Below are 21,272 nucleotides of genomic sequence, written 5' to 3'. Positions count from 1 at the left end.
AGGGTTAAGAAGAGGAGAAAACAGAAGCTTCCAGGCAGGAGAGCAGCAAGGAAAGCGGGAAGCTAGAGGTAGAGAGGGAGGGAGGCAGACTACTGAGTGCCCAGGGCCGTCTCACCGCACCAAAGCGCGGGGGTGAGAGGGCGGGGCCTGGGGCCAGCGCAACCCCCCCCAACCCAGACGCCTGATGGTCACGCCCGGTGGCGGCGACCAATAGGCGGCCCGAATGTTGGAGCGGCGGCGGCGGTCGGGGCGCTCGCTGGCTGGGGGACGGCGGCCGCCGCCATGATGCTTGTTTGCTTTCAATGAAAACGAAGGGGGCGCGGAGGAGGAGGCGTCGGCGTCGGTGGCGGCGGCGACGGCGGCGCGGAGGCGAAGGCGGCGGCGGGCGCAGAGAAGAGGGCGAGGCTGGGGGCCGAGAGGGCGGGAAGGCGTAGTAGCGGCCCGTCAGGGCGGCTGAGGCGGGCGGCTGAAGCGGGAGAGCTCGGAGGGGGAACAAAGAGCGGCGGCTGAGGCGGCAGAGGAGCGGCGGCGGCGGCGCTGCAGCAGCGGGCGGGACTGGTATGGTGGTTCCACAGGGCAGACCCCGCTGCACTCACAGGGAGGAGGCGGCGGCAGCGACGGAGGAAGGCGGCGCACCCCGGGAGGTGAGCGAGACGGGCCTGAGGCCCGGCCGGGGCGCTGCTTCCCGCACTGCCTACGCGCGGACCCCCGATCGGTTGTGTCCCCGGAACCCGGGGCGCACCGGACTCGATCGCAGGCAACTTTAGTTTTGTGGGTGGCGGGCCCACTGCTTGGCGGCTGTTGTGGGGCCCCTCGTCGCGCCGCGGTCGCGATCCCGCCCCTCCCGGGCCGCGCCCCCGCGCCGAGTCCGGGGCTGGGGGCTCTGATTGACGGCGGCGGCGCGCGGAGGGGCGGGGGCTGGCGCCTGGGTTCTCGGACCAGACTCTGGTCACTGGCGACTCGTGGCCAGGATGGGTGGCAACTTTCGTAAATCGGCTTTGTGGGGTCGCGCGATGTGGAGTGTGGAACTTCGGACTCTGTGGCGGCAATTACCACCAGGCAGGAAAACTGTTTACTCTGCCTCCCAACGTATCTGGAATTCATTTTAACGTAGAATTTTTTGGGGAGAGGGCGGGATGGTTAAAGCAGCATTTAGCACCAGATGAAGAGGCTTATTTTATAATATTGCTAAGGACTCGAAGATGGTACTAATTTCTTGAAACATTTTTTTCCAGTAACCCGGATCTCTCCTTTTTATGGTTCAACACCAATCTTTATTTTCTTTGGAAACTTTTTTCCCTTAAATCTTTTACTCCACCTTTCCCAAAGAACCTTCAAACCAACACCTGTGGCCTTATGTTCTTTTAACTATTATTGCAAGTGACAACATTCTGAATGGTCATTTTGCTTGATCTTTTTGGATTTGTTATTGTGTTAAGCTGATGCTGTTTAAATGACCTGCTTGAAGTTTGAGCCTGTGTTTTCCAGGTGGCTTGTCTTCGTTGTTGCTAGTGCCAGATCTTCTTGTGTCTGGGAATTTAACTTTGGAGAGGAAGAGTGTGAATATGAATAAGTGAAAAATAAGATGGTGTGTAATGGCGCTTTGTATTTCTCACAGCACATTAGAATTTAGCACTTCAAAACAGTTTATAGGCGTGGAAGCACATGTGGCCATTGATCAAAATGTTTTGAAGGCTTTTTTTGTAGTTGCTGTTAAGACAGTTACCATCTCAAGCTTTAGGATGTGATGACTTTCAGAATTAAATTTAGAGAAATTGCTTCATATCTTTAGACTAGTGGTATATTCTAGTCATCTCGCTTTAAACAAAATAATTTTTGAGCAGATGCTAATAAGGGAACTTGCCCAAGACACTACACTTAGGAGGGAAAGGACTAGGTTTCATGTGCATGTGAGAATGTGATATAATTGCTAGAGATTTGTTTTGCAGGGAGTGTAGGGGGTGTTTTAATGTTTAGAAGTTATTTAAGGTAGTTGAGTCTGGTAACTTCTCAGTAGGTCAACAAGGTGCTTAATAAAACTGTCAAAAAGTATATGACCAAAGTCATAAATTTTCTTGTGAGACTGAAGATTCTCTCTTAAAGTCAGTCATTCCTTACATACTTTTGTAAGTGTCTTGATCAATGGCAATGTACCTAAGAGACTCCTTTTGAATGCCTGTTCAATTTTGTTGGTATTTTGGGGTTTCTTAAATCTTGTTGGCAAAGTAAAACAATAATTACTGGGAAATTTCAGACTGTTCCTTTTGAAAGACATGAGATTGGTTTACAGAACTCTTGACAGAGTTCTTGACAACAGATGTGGAAAGAAACTGGAAATTAGTCCATTGTATTTGTAGTTTATATTTGTGTATTTTATTTAGACATCCCACTATATTTATATTAGTTTTCTTGTATTCTTTGAAGTATAACCTTTATCATATCATAGTGCAATAGAAAAGGATAGTATATGGCATACTGGAATAAATGTTTAAAGCTGCTCTCAGCTGTAGTCTTTGGGCTATGAGAGGTGAAGAGTCAATATTTTCAGCACATTTACAACTCATTCTCTCTCTTTTTTTTTTTTTTTTTTTTTTTAAGAGACAGAGTCTCATTTTGTTGCCCTCGGTAGAGTGCCATAGTGTCACAGCTCACAGCAACCTCCAGCTTTTGGGCTTAGGTGATTCTCTTGCCTCAGCCTCCCAAGTAGCTAGGATCACAGGTGCCTGCCACAATGCTGGGCTGTTTTTTTTGTTGTTGTTGCTATTTGGCTGGGGCCAGGTTTGAACCCACCACCCTCAGTATATAGGGCTGGCACCCTGCCCACTGAGCCACAGGCACCGCCCTACAAGTCATTCTCATATGCAAGGCCACTGGTTTGGGAAGCTCTGCTTTAAAGCATTTATCACTTTGGAAATGTACTAATAGGTTCATGGATGAATATTTTATTGGAGAAAAGACTTGTATTTGTATGTGTACAGTGCTTATATACACTTCCGTTGTGACTGGAACGTAATATATTATCTAGAAAAGTTCTAATTTTTAGTTTCGAATCTCCTAGTTTCTACAAAATCTTTTACTGATGCACTTTTTTCTTTAACTTTACTACTCACTTAAGGTAGCCATTTTACAACAAAATGTGATTAATAAAACTGCATGTGAAATTAAGAAATGCTGAATTAATTAGACTATAAACATACGCATAGCCTGTGTACATTAAAGTATGGTGGAATACACCATATTTAGGTATTTGGACAAGTAATTAGTGAGAAGAAGGAGAGGTATTTGGATCCCAAATGAAGACTTATTTCGGCTGCCTTAACTGTATATTTCTCTAGGCTTTACCTCTCTCTCCATTTATATTTTCTTGGTAAGTTACAGGTCAGGGAATGCATACATAGGCCGCAGTGTTGAACACTGAGAAATCAAAGACCGTGCTCAGTTTCTCCCTCTTGTGTGTAGGCTTAATAAATGCACAAAGTGCTATGGGAGAACAGAACAGGGAATGATTAAACTTGAGAGGGGTGTGGGAGCAATTTACAGAAAATAACACTTGAGTAGGAGTTTGCCAAACTGGGGAAAGGGGGTCATCTTAAACAGAAGGAACAGTGGGTGCACTGTTATGTTGAGTGTTGAAGTAAGGCTAATGGTAAGGTATTACTGGAATAGAGGGAGTGACTTGAGATGAGCGTGCAAAGGTGGAGGAAAGGACCATGCTTGTAAGTTTAAAGTGAAGTTTATGCCTGTATTTTACACCAAAAATAGAGAGCCAAAGTAATTTTTGCAAGGGAGCAAGGTGATTTAGAAATCACTTTGGCATCAGTGTGGAGAACAGAGTGGAGGCCCTAGATTGAGGTACAAATCAACATTTGACGTAGTATGGAGTTAAGAGTCTCTGAATCTGTAACTTGGATGTGGTCTTTCTTGAGCCTGTGGTTCCTTTTGTTGTGGCCTTAAGGGCTGTGCCCAATCGCTCTGTAATACAGGGTCATTTAAAACCAAAATGTCAGTGTGTTTTGGCAGAGGTTAAAAGCGAACAAAACAGAGCCATAAAATGGTACATACACGTGAAAGTTCAGGTGTTGAGAACTGGTTTTTGTTAGGCTTAGGTAGAATATAGAGCTTAAAATGGAAAAATCAACCACCAAGCTTAAAAGTTATCAGTATCCTGATGGCCTACTGAGATGTGGGCTTGTAAACATTTTGTGAAATTTTGGGGGAAGGCCGAGTTTTCTTACAGTAAATTATTAGAATTGAAATATTGAAACTTGACTAAAGTCTAAGAACTCAAACAGTCATACATTACCTGTTAATTTATACAGTTGTTTCCAATGTAATACAACATACAGATTCCTAAAAACCGTGGTGTGATATAGAATTGTACAGTGGAAAAGACAGGGAAAAATGGGATTGGGGTACAACATTCAAAAGCTTTGTCAGTGACACACTAAAAAAAGAACCTGGTAATTAATGGTAGGATAGTTTCATATATTAAAATGGTTAAAAATACTACAATAAATATAGTAATTTACCTTGAAAAAGACTTGGTTTGCTTGTGGAAATGAGTATCAGAAGGGTTGCTGCATGTGAGTTACTGTGAAGTGGTGGAAGGAGAGTTACCTGGAATCAGGTGGAAACTTGTAACACCAGAAGTGAATAGGTGTGGCTCATAATGCACAAGGTGAACTGACTTAGCTGGTAGGTATTTGAAGTGTGTACTTTGTGTATTTCTACGTATCTCAATTCAACTGGATATAGTTTTCTACCTTCATCTATTGTTTTTTTTGCAGACAAGATAACACGTAAGCCAATGGGAAATTTGCATTATACTCAAATTGTTCCCTAAAGCATGTATCAATCACATTGGAACAGATTCATGTTTTCAAAACAAATGTCATAGCAGAACTGATTATACTTGAATATAGCATTTTTAAAAATTTTTTTTAGTTTTATTTTTAATTTTTTTTAAATTCTTTGTAGAATGATTTGAGTTTTTTTTTTTTTTGAGACAAAGTCTCACTTTGTTACCCTTGGTAGAGTGCTCTGGCGTCATGGCTCACAGCAACCTTAAACTCTTGGGCTCAAGTGATCCTCCTGCCTCAGCTTCCTGAGTTGCTTACAGGCAACTGCCACAGTGCCCAGCTATTTTTAGAGACAGGGTCATGCTCTTGCTCAGGCTGGTCTCAAACCTGTGAGCTCAGGCAGTCCACTTGCCTCAGCCTCCTGATTACAGGTGTTAGCCCCTGCGCCTGGCCTTGAATATAGCATTTTAAAATAGTAGTAAAGCTCACTTCCAAAAATATTTGTTGAGCAACCCATGTCTCAGGCACCATGTGTAGACTTGCTCCCCTGTGAAGCTTACAGTGTTTTGTCCCAGGTGGGTTTATAGTGGTGTAGGGAGGAGGACAAATGAACCAACAAAGTACTCTTCAGCATATATAGTAATTAGGAATACACAAAGCATTTTGGGCATGCTAAGGGAGGAGTACCTCATTCTGCTTGAGAAACCTAAGGGAATCATCTCAAAGGTCTTTAAGCTGAGTTTTAATTAAAAGGATGTATAGGGATTTGTCAGGTTGAGTAGGACATTTCGGGGAGAAGGAACAACATGTCCAAAGTCAAGTTATATACAACTTGGGCTTTGAAGCATAGGATGCAGTGATGAGAGGGATAGGTCAGAAACAGCTTGAGAATAGTCTTAGGCTTTTTCCTAAAGTTTTGTGACTTCCACTTGTATATGATGGGGGTCCATGGAGAGTTTAGGTAGATAGGAATGGCAAATGGTCACCGGGGAAGTAGAAGTTATGTTGTAGATTGGGCTGGGGAGCAAATGGGAGATTAGGCTTGTGTATTTTTCAAAATTTTTGTATTGGCTGAAATGATTAAGTTTTGATTTGTTCGCATAAAATTGTTTTGTTTGAAATTTTATGTGATTTTGAAAACAGTTAAAATTCTTCCTCATTAAAGATAGAGATTATCTGATGTAAAATCATAATATTATAACTCTCAGTCTTCAGTTACTGGAAGAATAAGATTTGCTTTCATACTGTGTGTGCTACGTTTGTACTTACGCTGCTTCTTCAAAGCCCAAAGTTCAGTTAAACATTTGATGCACTTTTAAATGTAGAATAGTTGCAGGAGGTAATCATTAGACAGTCGTTTTCTTTCAAAATTATATGCTACAAACGTGGAGATGTAACAAAGTAGAAATTAGGCAGTGGCTTTTTATATCCAAAAAGAGTATTACTGGTGATTCTCCAGGTTCATAGAGTGTTATCATTTTAGTAGGCAGATTTTGATTATGAGGAGATAGATGTATTAGGACCAAACAGAAATGAAGCTATGACTTACTAAAATGAAATAAATTTATTTGCACTCAGCTTTTGGGAGGCAAATGTTTTCTTCCGTAAGATTGTATATGCTGGCTCGGTGCCTGTGGCTCAGTGGTTAGGCCGCTGGCCACATGCACTGGGGCTGGTGAGTTTGAACCTGACGCAGGCCTGCCAAACAATGACAACTACGACAACAAAAAAAAGTATCCAGGCGTTGTGGTGGGCGCCTGTAGTCCCATCTGCGTAGGAGGCTGGGGCAGGAGAGTCGCTTAAGCCCAAGAGTTTGAGGTTGTGGTGAGCTGTGATGCTACAGCACTCTTTAGGGATGAATGGAAACCCACTGCCAGCAAGGACTTGATACAGGTCTGTCTGACTCTGGTTTGTATTCTTACTGACACTGTGCTCTATTCTTTCTTTCCTCTTAACACTCTTACTTATATCATGACTTGGAGTGGGTCTTTGATGCTGATTTCATAATATACGGAGAACCAATTGCTGCCCCACATTTGGAACCACTGTACTAGTGGATGATCATGTGGACATGGTGGTGCTGATTGGCAGAATCTTTCTTGGCATTTGTGATTCTCTTTTTGGTTATGGATCAGAAACTTCCTCAGAGTCCACATAAGAATACTCTTCATATTAGTCAAAAATCCAGTTTTAAAACATTTTACTGTATTGGAAAAGATAATCACTTATACATCTGTAGTCAAAAAGCAGTGTATAAGGTGGTGCAGTGGCATATGCTAGCTACTCTAGAGGCTGAGGAAGAGGATAGAATCTACCCAGGGCAACATGGCAAAACCCTGGCTCAAAAATAAATAAAAGGTAATATATATATAGCAGGACTGCAGTGTATAAAGAACACAGGTGTTTTAGATACCATATTTTTTATATGGTATCTTCAGATTATCTTTAAGATTCTGTTCAAGACTTCTTGATGTTATGTAAGATTAATTTCATTAAAATTTTTCTTAGTTTTAGGGGAAGAAACCGGTGGATCAAAACTGATTGCTAGTCTATTAGGACTGACCTTTCAAATAGTTGTATATGTGAATTAGCAGTTAGAATAAATATTGAATGTCTCAGAAGGCCAAGATTCAAAATTCCAACTAGATAATAATAGTTAGAATATTGTAATTTATTATAAGTGAGCAGGAGGCAAAAAGTAAGAAAGAGAAATGTGAAAAGATTGATGTTGGCATAAATCTTTATTAAGGTAGTGAAGCTATACACTAGATGGTTGTTGCTTCTGTTATGCCAAGGGAACAGATTTAGAATTGATGACCGCACTTTCTTTTTTTCTTTTGAGACAGAGTCTCACTTTGTTGCCCTCAGTAGAGTGCTGTGGTATCACAGCAACCTCAAACTCTTGGGCTTAAGCAATTCTGCCACAGCCTCACAAATAGCTGGGAGTATAGGCGCCCACCACAATGTCCAGCTATTTTTTGTTGTTGTTGCTGTTGTCATTGTTGTTCGGCAGGCCTAGGCCAGATTTGAACTCGCCAGCTCTGGTGTATGTGGCTGGCGCCCTAGCCGCTGAGCTACAGGTGCCAAGCTGATGGCCTCACCTTCTTAATATTTGTGAGGTTTTACTATACAAATCATGGTTTTGACTTAGTACCCAGCATGTTAGTGGGCAGATGTTAAAGATATTTGGAGAAATATAAAGCAATCTCACTCTTCTCACTAAAATTTACTTTTTTTATTATGATTTTCATAATAATTTTCATAAAAATGTCATTTGTTAACATGTGATAGGTTTATTGTTTTTACTGAGTTCACAATTTTTTTTTTTAATTGTTGGGGATTCATTGAGGGTACAATAAGCCAGGTTACACTGATTGCATTTGTTAGGTAAAGTCCCTCTTGCAATCATGTCTTGCCCCCAAAAGGTGTGGCACACACCAAGGCACCAGAGTTCACAAATATTTTATAAGTTCTCAGTTCTAATTGGATTTTGATCAATTATTAGTAGCCGTAACCCACATAAACAAAGCTCTTTGAGGTACTGGTTAACTTTTAAGATTATAAAAGTGTCTGAGATGTTAGTGTTTGAGATTTGCTGTTGTAGTGCATTATGGAGGGCCTGGGAATAGAGAAGTTAGGTTAGGAGGTTAACTTGGGAAAAGTAACATCTGAGTATAAACCAGGATCTTGCATAGGCACAGCAAGAGAATATCTTGAGAATGAACATGAGCTCTAGGTCTTGTTAGTGATACAGGTTATAGAGAATGAAGCAGTACTAGAATAGAAAGACTACCAGGGGTGTCCTACCTATTTTCTTTTCTGCTGCATATTAGAAGAATAAGAGTTTTCTTGGGTCACACACCATACGAACACTGAAGAAAGCTGATGAGCAAAAACCAAAACCAAAAATAAACAGTCCTCAAAAAATCTGCATGTGGCCTGTGGGCCATAAGTTAGGTATCCAAGGTATAGCTTTGAAGCTAGCTTGCCCTAGGTTCAAATCTCAGCTCTACTATTTATTAAGAGTTTGTGACCTTGGACAAATTATTTAAACTTTGGGTCTCAGTTTCCTCATGTATAAAATGAAGGTACCTTATGGGTTGCTCTGAGAAATTGGGATAATGAAGGTAAATTATTGCATAGTAGTAGTTAAAGGAAAGAGCACAGACTTGAATCAGACTTGGGTTAGAATAACAACTGCGATGTTCATATCTCTGGGGCTTCAGACAAGTTACTTATTCTCTTTACCTTTCTTCATGTGAAGAAGATAATAGTATCTACTTAAAAGAGTTGTTGGATTAAATGAGATAATGCATATAAAGTGCCCGATAGTCCTGACATAGTGTGAATGCTCAAAAACATTTGTTGGCTTGTTACATGCCTAGTACAGTGCATGGCGGAAAGGTGTTCAACACATTTTTTCCATTACCCCATCTGTGTGATGTTTGTTCTTATTTTGCCAATAAAATTAAGTTTCTATAATTTAACCTTTATCCCCCTGCTTCTTATTCTAGCTGTCCTAAAACCAGCATTCTCAGTTCTATTGTGTACTAAGGTCCTTTTTGTTTTCTCTAGATTTTGCCTTTCAGTATTAGACGTCTAGATGCTAGCTTTTCTTATTCCAAGTAAGATAGGCAGTGCTTCTTTCGCACTCTTATCTTTGCTATTCTACTATCACAGCTTCTTTTGAATTCATATAAGCAACCCCTGAATACTTACTATTTGCAAGGCTCTGAAGTTAAAGTATAAGTGCAGGGAGCCTGTATTATAGAAAATGAAATATGAAAAAAAAAATAAGATGGGATTAATGAATGCAACAGATGACAGTTTTTCTTTTCTTTTTCTTTTTTTTTTTTGAGACAGAGCCTGAAGCTGTCGCCCTGGGTAGGGTGCTGTGGCATCACAGCTCACAGCAACCTCCAATTCTTGGGCTCAAGCAATTCTCCTACCTCCACCTCCCAAGTAGCTGGGACTACAGGCACCCGCCACAATGCCCAGCTATTTTTTTGATTGCAGCCGTCATTGTTGTTTGATGGGCCCGGGCTGGATTCGAACCCGCCAACTCAGGTGTATGTGGCTGGCGCTTTAGCCGCTTGAGCCACAGGCGCCAAGCCAACAGATGACATTTTTCAAGCTTCAGAGTAGCTCAGAACTGGCAACAGTAAACTCTTCTTTATGGGAGGGATAGGGAAGAGGGTTGTAAAGGCCTTTTTGAAGTTGCGTATCTGAGTTAGCATTCAAAGGAGGACTAGGGACCTTTTGGTATCTGGGGCATTTCAGGCAGAAGCAATAATGTGTGGGGGGAGGCTTGTGAGAGGTGAATGGGAATTATTAGCAAGATCTTTGATTATACTACAGAGGCCTACAGGCACATGTCATACACCTACTTTACTTAAGCCTCAGTTTTCTCTGTTTCCTTAGTTCAACGCATAGGCAGATTCCAAGAGTACTAAGATGAACAAGATACAGTTTTAGGACCATGAAGTAAGTACTTTTGTTTTTAGGATAGTCACTTTTGACAGTATCTAGGATGGATTAGAGCAGGGCAGAGTAGTAAAAGAAAGAACATGGATTTGAGACTGTAGCAATATCTCAGATAAGAGCTAAGAGAATTAAGACAGAGTGGATGAGATAAAGATATAGGAGGTAGCTCAGGTGGCTCATTCATGCCTGTAACCTCAGCACTTTGGGAGGCTGAGGCAGGTGATTGCTTGAACTCAGGAGTTTGAAACCTGCCTGAGCAAGAGTGAAACCTCCTCTACTTTAAAGAAAAAAAAAATGTAAAGAAAAAAGTGACCAATCATTGTGGCAGGCTGGCAGGTGCCTATAGTATCAGCTACTCTTGAGGCTGAGGCAAGAGGAACTGTTGAATCCAAGAGTTGGAGGTTGCTGTAAGTTATGAAGCTTTGGCACTCTACTCAGGGTGACAGAATAAGACTCCGTCCCCCCTCTCTTCCCCTCAAAAAAGATTTAGGAGACAAAATGGGCTAAAGGTTGAGACTGGATGTGAAAGTTGGGATCAGATGGGGAAGGTAGGGAAGAGTCAAGGAAAATACTCATTTTTGACTTGGAAAATGGGTGGAGATCATGGGAGGGAGGGCAGACTTGAAAACCAACATAATTTTGTTTTTTAATAAGATCTTTTTGATAACTTCATTTTTTCACTACTTTTTTCTCTCCTTTTTTAACTACTTCTTTCTCTGTCCTCCTCCCTTCCTCCTTCCTTTCCTCCCTCCCTCCCTTTCTCTCATCCCTCCCCTCCCCCCTCCCTTTCCCTCTCCAGTCCCCTCTACCCTTTCCTCTCCTCTTCCCCTTCGCTTCCCTTTTCCCCTTCCCTTCCCTCTCCTCTCTTCTTCCCTCTGCCCTCCCCTCTCCTTTTCCCTCTCCCCTTCCCTCTTCCCCTTCGCTTCCCTCTTTCCCCTTTTCTTCCCTCCCCTCCCCTCTCTTCCCATCTCCTGAGATGGGGGTCTCTCTATGTGGGCGAGGTCTTGAACTCCTGGTCTCAAGCAGTCTTCCCACCTCAGTCTCCTTAGTGGCAGGGATTATAGGCACGCACCATCATACCTGGCTCACTAGATGCTTTTTATTCTTTTAGCTGCTTTGTGTTCTTTCTCCCTTCTATGCAATTCAAATACTTTGCTCTGAGATATTGTCATGGGTTGTAAGATACCTGCCATAGAATCATTAACTATTTATTATAGTAGTAGTCTCAAAATTTACAGGTAAGAGTTAAGTTTTGCTTTTTAGATAAGAGTAGTTTTCTTTTGCAAAGGGTTTTTGTTGTTGTTATTTTGTTTGTTTTTATTTTCCGCAAGGACACTAATGATGGACCTTTGCCACTAAGGACAGCTCCTGAATGAAGTTTATCTGTAAAATTTTTAGAGATGGGGTCTTGTGGTTTTGCCTATGCTGGAGTACATTGGCTATTCACAGGGGCAATCATAGTGCTATAGCCTAGCAGTCCTGCATAGCAGTCTCCCAAGTAGCTGTAACTGCAAGTACATGCCACCATGCCCAACACCAATCTGTGAACTTTAGTGGAAACTCAGATGGAAAGATAAGGAAAGGTGATGACACTGAGAGGCAAGATGCTTTAGGTTTGGGAGTATAGAAGTACCTTAACTAAATGAAGGCTATGAAAAGGCATAGGACTGTAGTCCAACGGAGCCAGCCAGTTCTATTTACATTAGCATCACATCTTATTTTTAATTTGTGGGATCTAATTAATACATTTGGCAAAAATAGAGGTTTTTTTTTTTAGAGGGAGTGGTGACAGAGTCTCACTCTGTTGCCCCAGGCTAAAGTGCCCTGGTATCAGCCTGGCCCCCACCTGAGCTCAGGAGTTTGAGACCAGGCTGAGCATGAGTGAGACCCTGTCTCTAAAAATACCCAGGTGTCATTTTGGTCACTTGTAGTTCCAGCTACTGGGGAGGCTGAGGCAAAAGTACCTTGGGCTTGAGCCCAAGAGTTTGAGGTCGCTGTGAGCTGTGACACCACAGCGCTCTACCAAGGGTGACAAAGTAAGGCTCAGTCTTTGAAAAAAAAGAGGATCTTGCTCTGTCACTCAGGTACATTGGTGCAATTATAGCTCACTGTAACCTTGAACACCTCCTGGGCTCAAGCAATTCTCCCACCTCAGCCTCCCTAGTAGCTGGGACTATAGGCCTGGCTAATAAAAAGAAAAAGTCTTTCTTTATTTCTCCTCCTTTTATTCTCCGGTCCCTTCCCTTCCCTCCCCTCCCATCCCCTCCCCTCCCCTCCTTTCCCATCCCCTCCCCTTCCCTTTTTGTGTGTGTGGGGTCAGGGTCTTTGTATGTTGTCCAGGTTGGTCTTCAGGTCTCAAATGATCTTTCACCTTAGCCTAAAAGTATTAGGATTATAGGCTTGAGCCATTGCACCAGGCCCAGAGGTAAATATTTTAAAGAATGGTGGGCTTGCCACCATAATTTTAATTTAAAATTCTAGACTATTTCAGTTAATTATTGTGTTTGTGTGACATTTAAAATTCTTAACAGGTTTTGGGAGAGACATAATACAGTAAATTAGTGTTTGTTGTTATCTAATATTTTTTAGTGTATCTGTGTGTGAACTGTCATTGTGATTGTGGTGAAAGGGGGAGTGTAGCTTTAATGTAGTGGCTTGACTTTTTTTTTTTGTGACAGAGTCTCACTATGTCTCCCTTGGTAGAGTGAGGCATCACAGCTCACAGCAACCTCAAACTCTTGGGCTAAAACGATTCTCTTGCCTCAGCCTCCCAAGTAGCTGGGACTACAGGCCTCAACGCCTGGCTATTTTTTTTTTTTTGCAGTTATTGTTTAGCTGGCCTGGGTTGGTCTTGAACCCACCACACTTGGTGTATGTGGCTGGCGCTGTAACCACTGTGCTACGGGTGCAGAGCCGGCTTGACTTTTTTTTTTTAATATTGGAGAATAAAAAGATTTTTTAAAAATATACATTTGTAACTTGATTTCCTTTCTTTTAATATTTCTTCATCTATTTTAAAATATCACCATTTTACTACTTCCCCTTCCACCAAAAGCATGGCTTGAAACTCTTTTCTGTTAATCTATTTTGAAATTTGTAGGCTTTTTCATTAAGTTTTCTTTTCACTATAATAATGAGCTATAATAAAGATAGGGTTATTGGAAACAAATGAGTTGCATTGTATTTTATTTTACTTCTGAAGGCTGTGGATTTCAGAGTGGTTTCTGAAGACCATTCAACAATACTCTTTGTTATTGTTTTACCTAATCTTGCTTTGTGGAAGGCATCTGTGGTTCTAGTGTTAACCTTGCCTTGTGAGCAGAACCACTGTGGAAGCTGGGCTGGGTAAGAGGGAGATAACATTTGGGCCTAACCTTGAAGTGTGGATAGAATTTCAATGGGAAATAGTATGACTAATGTCTTAGGAGATAGGGCCATGTGGAGCATATGTAAAGGATGGCAGCTGATCTGCCAGTTGTATCAAAAGGTGCAGAGAAAGAAGTACTGGGACAAAAGTCTGAAAGGTTGGATATGTTGAGTTCTCAACTATGGAGTTTGGATTTATTTTCTAAGCAGTAGAGATCTTAAGGGGAGGAAGAGGGAATGACAGAATTATCAGTTTCAAGCTGGTAAGTGCATATAGGACCAGAAATTATTCCAGTTTAACTTTCCAGTTTTCTAGTTAGAAGTCTGCTCTGCAAAAGTTTATTCTTTTTACTGAGTTTTGCAGTGGAATTAGAACTTGACTTTAGGAAGAATAATTTGAGGGTGGTATATAGGTTAGTTGTAGTCTTTTTTTTTTTTTTTTTTTTTTGAGACAGAGTCTCACTCTTTTGCTCAGGCTGGAGTGCCATGGCCTCAGCCTAACACAACAAGCAACCTCAGACTCCTGGGCTCAAAGTATCCTCTTGCTACGGCCTCCTGAGTAGCTGGGACTACAAGTGTTTGCCATAACCACAACTGGCTAGGTTTTTTTTTTTTTTTTTCTCCTATATTTAGTAGAGATAGGGTCTCACTCTTGCTCAGGCTAGTCTCCAACTCCTGAGCTCAAATAATCCTTGCCTTAGCCTCCCAGAATGCTAGGTTTACAGGCATGAGCCACCATGCCCAACTGTTCAGTTGTAATCTTAAAAGCATAAGTACCAATAAGAAGAGACTATTTTCATGGCTAAAAACAACAGGAAATAAATTCCTAAATTAGAGTGGTGGCACCAAGGATAAGAAAGGATTGTAGTGTGATTGTGTGGTTGTAAGGTTTTTGTTGCTTCGTAGTAGCTTAAACTGAAAAATTGTTAATTTTTTATTCTTTATTCCTAGCACATGTCAGAGTGCTTGACACATAGAAAGTGCTCAGTAAATATTTGTTGAGTGAATGATTCTATAAAGAAAGCTCTCTTAAAGCATGGTTCTGCTTATCGAATTGCTTTTGGATTTTTCTTCTATGAAAACCTGATTTTGCATCCTGAAGGAAAGATAGATGACCAATTCATCAGTGTAATATGCTAGACATTACATAGGAGACCGGAAAATACAAACTCCGTGGGGCTGATGGGCGACATAGAACCCATGTGTGCAAAGCAGGGAGTACTGAACTTACGCCTTCCTTGGAAAGGGTTTGTAGAAGCTGTAACATGTCATCTGTGTTCCTGTGAAAGGGGAGTAAGAGTTTAGGGTGAAGGTTGTCTTTGGTAAAAGGATTACCACTTATTGAAAGACTGTGTCTTAAATGTAGATTTACTATAATTAATGTAGAACGTTATGAGGTGGCATGTGTGGAAGTGGCTGAAGATGAGTTAGAGAATAGTTGTAAAGGACTTTGAGGTTTGGACTTTAGGCAGCCAGGAAGGATAAGGATCATCTTAGAGATTTTTACCAGGAGAGTAGCATGCACAGACACTGATCAGGAAGGAGAAGACATATTAAGAAATGGAACAGAATGGAGAATGTAGAGATGAAACCAGCCTCATATTGCCATCTGATCTTCAAAAAGCAAACAAAAGTATACACTGGGGAAAAGAATCCCTGTTCAATAAATGGTGCTGGGAGAACTGGTTAGCCACATGTGAGAGACTGAAACTGGGCCCACACCTCTCACTACTTAACAAAAATTAACACATGATGGATAAAAAATCCATTTTACATGAAACTATAAAAGCACTCGAAGAAAGTGTGGGGAAAACTCTTAGACATATCGTCCTAGGGAAAGAATTTAAAGAACACTCCAGTCGCAGCAACAACAAAAATAAATGGGACTTGATCAAGTTAAAGAGTTTCTGCATAGCAAAGGACACAATCAAAAAAGCACAAAACAACCTGCAAAATGGGAGAACGTATTTTCATGCTACCCATTCAACAGAGGGCTGATAACCAGAATCTACAGAGAGCTTGAGCAAATCAACAAGAAAAAAAATCAACTCTATTAAAAAGTGGGCAAGGGTGGCTCAGTGAGTAGGGTGCCAGCCCCATTTATCGAGGGTGGCAGTTTCAAACTAAGCCCCGGCCAAACTGCAACAAAAAAATAGCCAGGCATTGTGGCAGGCACCTTTAGTCCCAGCTACTCCGGAGGCTGAGGCAAGAGGATCGCCTAAGCCCAGGAGTTGGAGGTTGCTGTGAGCTATGACGCCACAGCACTCTACTGAGGGTGATAAAGTGAGACTGTCTCTAACAAAAAAAAAAAAAAAGAAAAAAAGAGTGGGTAGGAGACATGAATAGGAACGTTTCTTGTAAAGATAGATGAATGGCCGACAAACACATGAAAAAATGCTCATCGTCTTTAACCATCAGAGAAATGAAAATCAAAACCACACTGAGGTACCACCTAACCCCAGAGAGATCACTTACATCATAAAGCCCAAAACAACAGATGCTGGTATGGATGTGGGGAGAAGGAAGCACGCTGTTGGTGGGACTGCAGAGTGGTGCAACCTCTGTGGAAGGCAATGTGGAGATTCCTTGAAGAGTAACAGTAGACCTACCATTTGATCCTGCAGTCCCGTTATTAGGTATTTGCCTAAAGGAAAAAAGGCATTCTACCATAAAGACACTTGTACTCAAATGTTTTTAGCAGCACAGTTAAACAACACACAATCTACAGTTGCAGAGATGTGGAAACAACGTAAGTGCCCTTTACCGAATGTGTTAATAAACTGTGGCATATAATTTAGTCATAAAAGATGGAGATTATGTATTTTTGTTTTGTTTCTTTTTTGAGATTATGTATCTTTTGCAACAACCTGAAAGGTACTGGAGACCATTCTCCTAAGTGAAGTATGGGAACAATGGAAACACAAATATCCTATGTCTCTAGTACCAAATTGGAACTAGTAGATTGTTACTATATGCTCACATGAGCATGGGGGAGAGGGGGTGGTGGTGGTGGTGGTGGAATGAATGAAATTTAAGCAGGGTGTAAGATTGGTGAAGGGGATAACAGATTATTCCTCCGTTGAATATCTACCGTATGCTTAGAAAGTAATCTCTATGGTGGTGTTATTTTATCATTTCTGTCAGTGCCAGTGATTCATTTAACGCTTTTAAACCTGCCTTTAATCCTTGTCTGAATAATGTTGATTAGAAATTACCAAATGATGTTGCTTTTAAAAATATAGTATTCTTTCGTACTTAATTGGCTATCACTTTTGTAAGTAGGGCTTTTCTGGGGCCACTTCAATATAGTTTCTGGTGAAGAGATAAGCACTTAAATCTTTCTTTCTTTTTTTTTCTTAGAGATGGAGTCTCATTTTGTCGTCCTCGGTAGAGTGCTGTGGTGTCACAGCTCACAGCAACCTCCAGCTCTTGGCTTAGGCGATTCTCCTGCCTCAGCCTCCCAAGTAGCTGGAACTATAGGCATCCGCCACAACGCCCCGCTACTTCTTTTTGTTGCAGTTTGGCCGGGGTCGAGTTTGAACCTGCTATCCTTGGTATATGGGGCCAGCACCCTACTCACTGAGCCACAGGCGCTGCCCTTAAATCTTTCTTTTTAGTTATGATTTTCATAGTTTGTTGGCTGCCGCAGGTGGTGTGGCTGGCTGGCAGGCAGTGTGTGCTCCTATGCTCTCTCTTCCCCCCTCTCCCCTCGTTGTGTAGTTTCATCCTTTACACATTGTTGGCTCTCTTTCTGTTGCGCAGATAGGATCCTGTTATTCTTTGTTTTGGCTCCTTTTTTTGAGGTACTTAGATTTTTATTGATTCAATGTGTTTCATTTCTTTGTAATTATGATTCTTTTTGCTGAAGTTGTCACAACAGTTTGGCATTTCTAGCTGGCTCCTGTATCATGTTGACGCAATGACGGCATCAGACTTAGGTTCTGGGCACTAAGAGATATCCCAGGCTTGTTTTATATGTTTTCTGCCCCATACTTGTAATTGGCAATTTTACAAAGTACTTTGCTTTTTGATTTTCAAGCTCAAAATTGAGGATTAGGAGTGCAATGACACGTATTATTCCAAAGGTAACATTGCTTCCAGAAGATTTCGGTGAATAATTAGAAATAAATTGAAAATCATGAATTTATGTTAATATTCTCAAGTCACTTTTAGTATTTTCATTTAACTTCCTTGATTTATAAATGTTCTCTTACCTTGCAAATTTTGGTTCTTATTGTCAACCTTAAATGAGCAACAGAGAGACTGACTCTCCAAAGTAAAGAATTTATTTAGGAATGAATTTCAGGGGATTGGAGTCAAGGATATGCCACTGTGAAGGATCATGGATGGACATATGCAGAAAGAGCTTGGGGAAAGGAGAAACTTCCAGACAAAGGGCAAGTCTAAGTAAGCTGTTTCAAAACAAAGCCCTTTGGTGACAGGGGCTTGTTACAGTGGTTGGTGTTGGTTCGCTGGTAGAGACAGCTGTGCCAGGCACTTGTGTGAGCAGCTTATTTTGTGTATTGCAGTTTTGAGGGAATCCTTGGAATAGTGAGGGGTCCTCCTTCATGGGCCAGAGTCCATTTTAGGGTCTGATATTAGTGACTCTATTTTGATAGTGATAATGTCACACTAACATCATAAACTTAAGTACCTTATTTGCTTAATACTACAATACAAAGCAAATAATTCACTATAATACCACTGGTATCATTACTTAGTATCATTCTTTTCATAGCTGCATGGTTTCCCCTGTTTTTTTGTAGGACAACTGTATGTTTTATTGATGGCCATTTTAGATTGACTTTTTTTTCCAGTCATAAACACTATGTTGATAATGAGTACTTAATTAGCAAAAGTACATATGTTGTGTGTTTTCTTAGTAATTTTTCTCATCTGAAAAAGTCCTTTTGTTTGACCAAATGAGTATAGAATATTTTATGAGGAGGTAAAATTTACATAAAATGAAATGTGTATGTAGGCCTTAAATGTACAATTTGCATTTTAACAAATGTTTATTCTTTTATGACTACAAATTCATATCAGGTCTATTCTCATTCAGTTAATGTTTGAGATTCTCCCCCCCCCTTTTTTTTTTTTTAATACCCTCCCTCCTCCCATATCTCTCCTCCCGCCCCCTCTCTCTCCTCTTCCCTTCTACTTTTTGGACTATAGTTATGTTTTGTCATATTTCCCATATTTGTGTGTGTATCACTTCATCGGTTCATTTTTTTAAATTGATCAGTATTATTTAGTTGTGTGAATATGTTAAGATTTGTCTATTCACTATTGATGAACATTTGGGTATATATATACATATATATATCTTTTGTGGATGTATATTTTTATTTTGGGAGGGTAAATACTTAAAGGTAGATATGCTGCGTTAAACAGTGGGTAATTACCATCTTGGATGTTAGTAATTTCTTTGCTTCTGTTTTATCATAAAAACATGTTTAATTTTGCCCGTTTTTCCTTTTGTGTTACTGGGACTATGTTTATGTATTCTCCTATTAACTTGCCTTTTTGCCTTAATCTTGTTTTAGAAATTCTGTCTTCTGAATACTCTTTTTCTATTAGGACTCTGCACTCTCCCTTTTTATCTCAGTTTGTTTTGTTCCATCTTTATTTGTGGTTTTGAGTTTTGCACTCTTTTTAATTTCTTTAAATGAGAGGACCATTTGTTGTGTGTGTTTTTTTTCTATTTCTGTAATATTTGTCTTTTCAAAGTGGATTCTTCATTAGCATTTACTTGGGTTTGACATTGGCCATTCTGTGTTGACTTGCTTTTTATTCAGGTGTGAGTAGATGTGGTATGATATGAAATATTTTTGGTTTTTATCCTGGATTTTATCCTGCTCTGTCACAGATCACTTACAACTCTTGGAATTTCCCAAGTGATATGAGTCTTTTGTTGCTCATAAGCCCCTTTTGAACACACCTTGTACTAATGAGGTGACTTAAGAATGGGCCCCTAGATAGTCCTGAGACTGTTTACCATAAAGACATAGTGATTGGAGAGTTGAAACTTTCATCCCCACCTTCTGATCTCTGAGAAGGGGAGGAAGGTTAAAGATCCTGGCTGTTGAGCTCTGTAAAAGCTCTTGAATGACAGTATTTGAGGAACTTAACTGGAGGCACTAGGAGGATGATGCACCTGGAGATGCTCCGCACTCCTGCCGTACTTCACCTTACATGGCTCTTCATGATAATATCTTTTGTTCATTTATTTTATTTTTTGAGACCGAGTCTCATTTTGTTGCCTTGGGTAGAGTGTTGTGGTGTCATAGCTCATAGCAACCCCAATCTCTTGGGCTCCAGTGATCCTCTTGCCTCAGCCTCCCGAGTAGCTGGGACTATAAGCACCTGCCATAACCTCTGGCTAGTTTTTCTGTTTTTAGTAGTGACAGGGTCTCACTCTTATTCAGGCTGTACTTGAACTCCTGGGCTCAGGCCATCCACATGTCTTGGCTTCCCAGATAGCTAAGATTACAGACATGAGCCACCGTGCCCAGCCTGTAATATCTTAAAATAAGCAGGTGGGTTTAAGTGTTTCCCTCAGTTCTCTGAGCCATCGTAGCAAATTAATTCAACCCAAAGAGAGAATATTGGGAGCTCCATTTTATAGCCAGTTGGTTAGAAATACAGATGACAACCTACTACTTGAGATTGATGTCTGAAGTAGGGGACAGTCTTGGACTGAGCCCCTTAATCTGTGGGGTCTGACTCTTAACTCCAGGTAGACAGTGTCAGGATTGAATTGTAGGACACCTAGTTGGTTTCTGTGGGAGAATTGCTTGGTACATGGGGAGAAACCTTCATGCGTCTGGTCACAGAAGTGTTCTTTGTTAAATTTGATAGTAGAGAGAAAAATGATTTGTTTTTTCTTTTTCAGTGGCACCTCTGTTCTCTCCTTAGAGATTAGTTTTGAAGATTGAGTATAGATAGTTTTTCTCTTGCTTAGAGGGGTTGAGGAGAGGTGAGGTTGTGGCACACCTGCTGGCTGGGGCAGTTGTTTGGTGGAGTTCAAATCTGGTTTTATGATTTTGTAATTACAAATCCTTTTCCCCGCGGGACTGCTCACATATTTGATGGTCCTCAATTTTGATTGAATACATATTTGATTCCTGATAGAAAAATAGAACAGAGATTATATTCCCTTTCCCTAATTTCTTTTCAGCAGTAATTTCTTTTCACTGCCCTGCTAACTAGGGGAAGTTAAAATAGGTGCATATTTATTATAATTTAAGGGCTAGGGAAATCTTAGTCTAAATGGGGCTAAGGGAATGTAACTTTCTATCCTTGGCTTTTGTGGGTGTTTTCATTCTAGTTTGCATCCTTAGTTTTTCTTGTCGTAGTCATTTCTCTTTACTTCAGATTCTGATATGTCTCTTACAATCTCTCCTTGGGATGCCTACCCCTCGCCCCCTTACCACACCATGTGCAGATGCACCCACGTGTGTGTACACGTGCAGCATTTCTGGAAGTGTAGTGTAGACTGGATTCCTAAAGGCTTTTTATCCCTCTAGGTCGTAGTGACTCAAAGTTTATAGTATGCATTTAGGCCACTCTTAATTTAAATATTCCCAAATAGTCTTGTCTTTTATTCATTGTATTATGGTT

At 40.9% G+C, this 21,272-nt stretch overlaps 1 protein-coding gene across 4 annotated transcripts in view; it reads left to right on the top strand.

Moving 5' to 3' along the window:
* The first annotated feature begins 272 nt into the window (after nt 1-272).
* The window catches only part of CNOT6 (CCR4-NOT transcription complex subunit 6), a 90,595-nt gene continuing 69,595 nt past the window's right edge, over nt 273-21,272 (top strand). For all 4 annotated transcript variants that reach the window (XM_053566907.1, XM_053566906.1, XM_053566904.1 and 1 more), the window contains exon 1: nt 273-644. The gene's annotated coding sequence lies outside the window, so the exon portion shown is untranslated. The remainder of the gene's footprint in view (nt 645-21,272) is intronic.

This window comes from Nycticebus coucang, chromosome 17 (genome assembly GCF_027406575.1).
Source record: "Nycticebus coucang isolate mNycCou1 chromosome 17, mNycCou1.pri, whole genome shotgun sequence".
NCBI lineage: Eukaryota > Metazoa > Chordata > Mammalia > Primates > Lorisidae > Nycticebus > Nycticebus coucang.
This window is presented reverse-complemented; position numbering and strand designations above follow the sequence as displayed.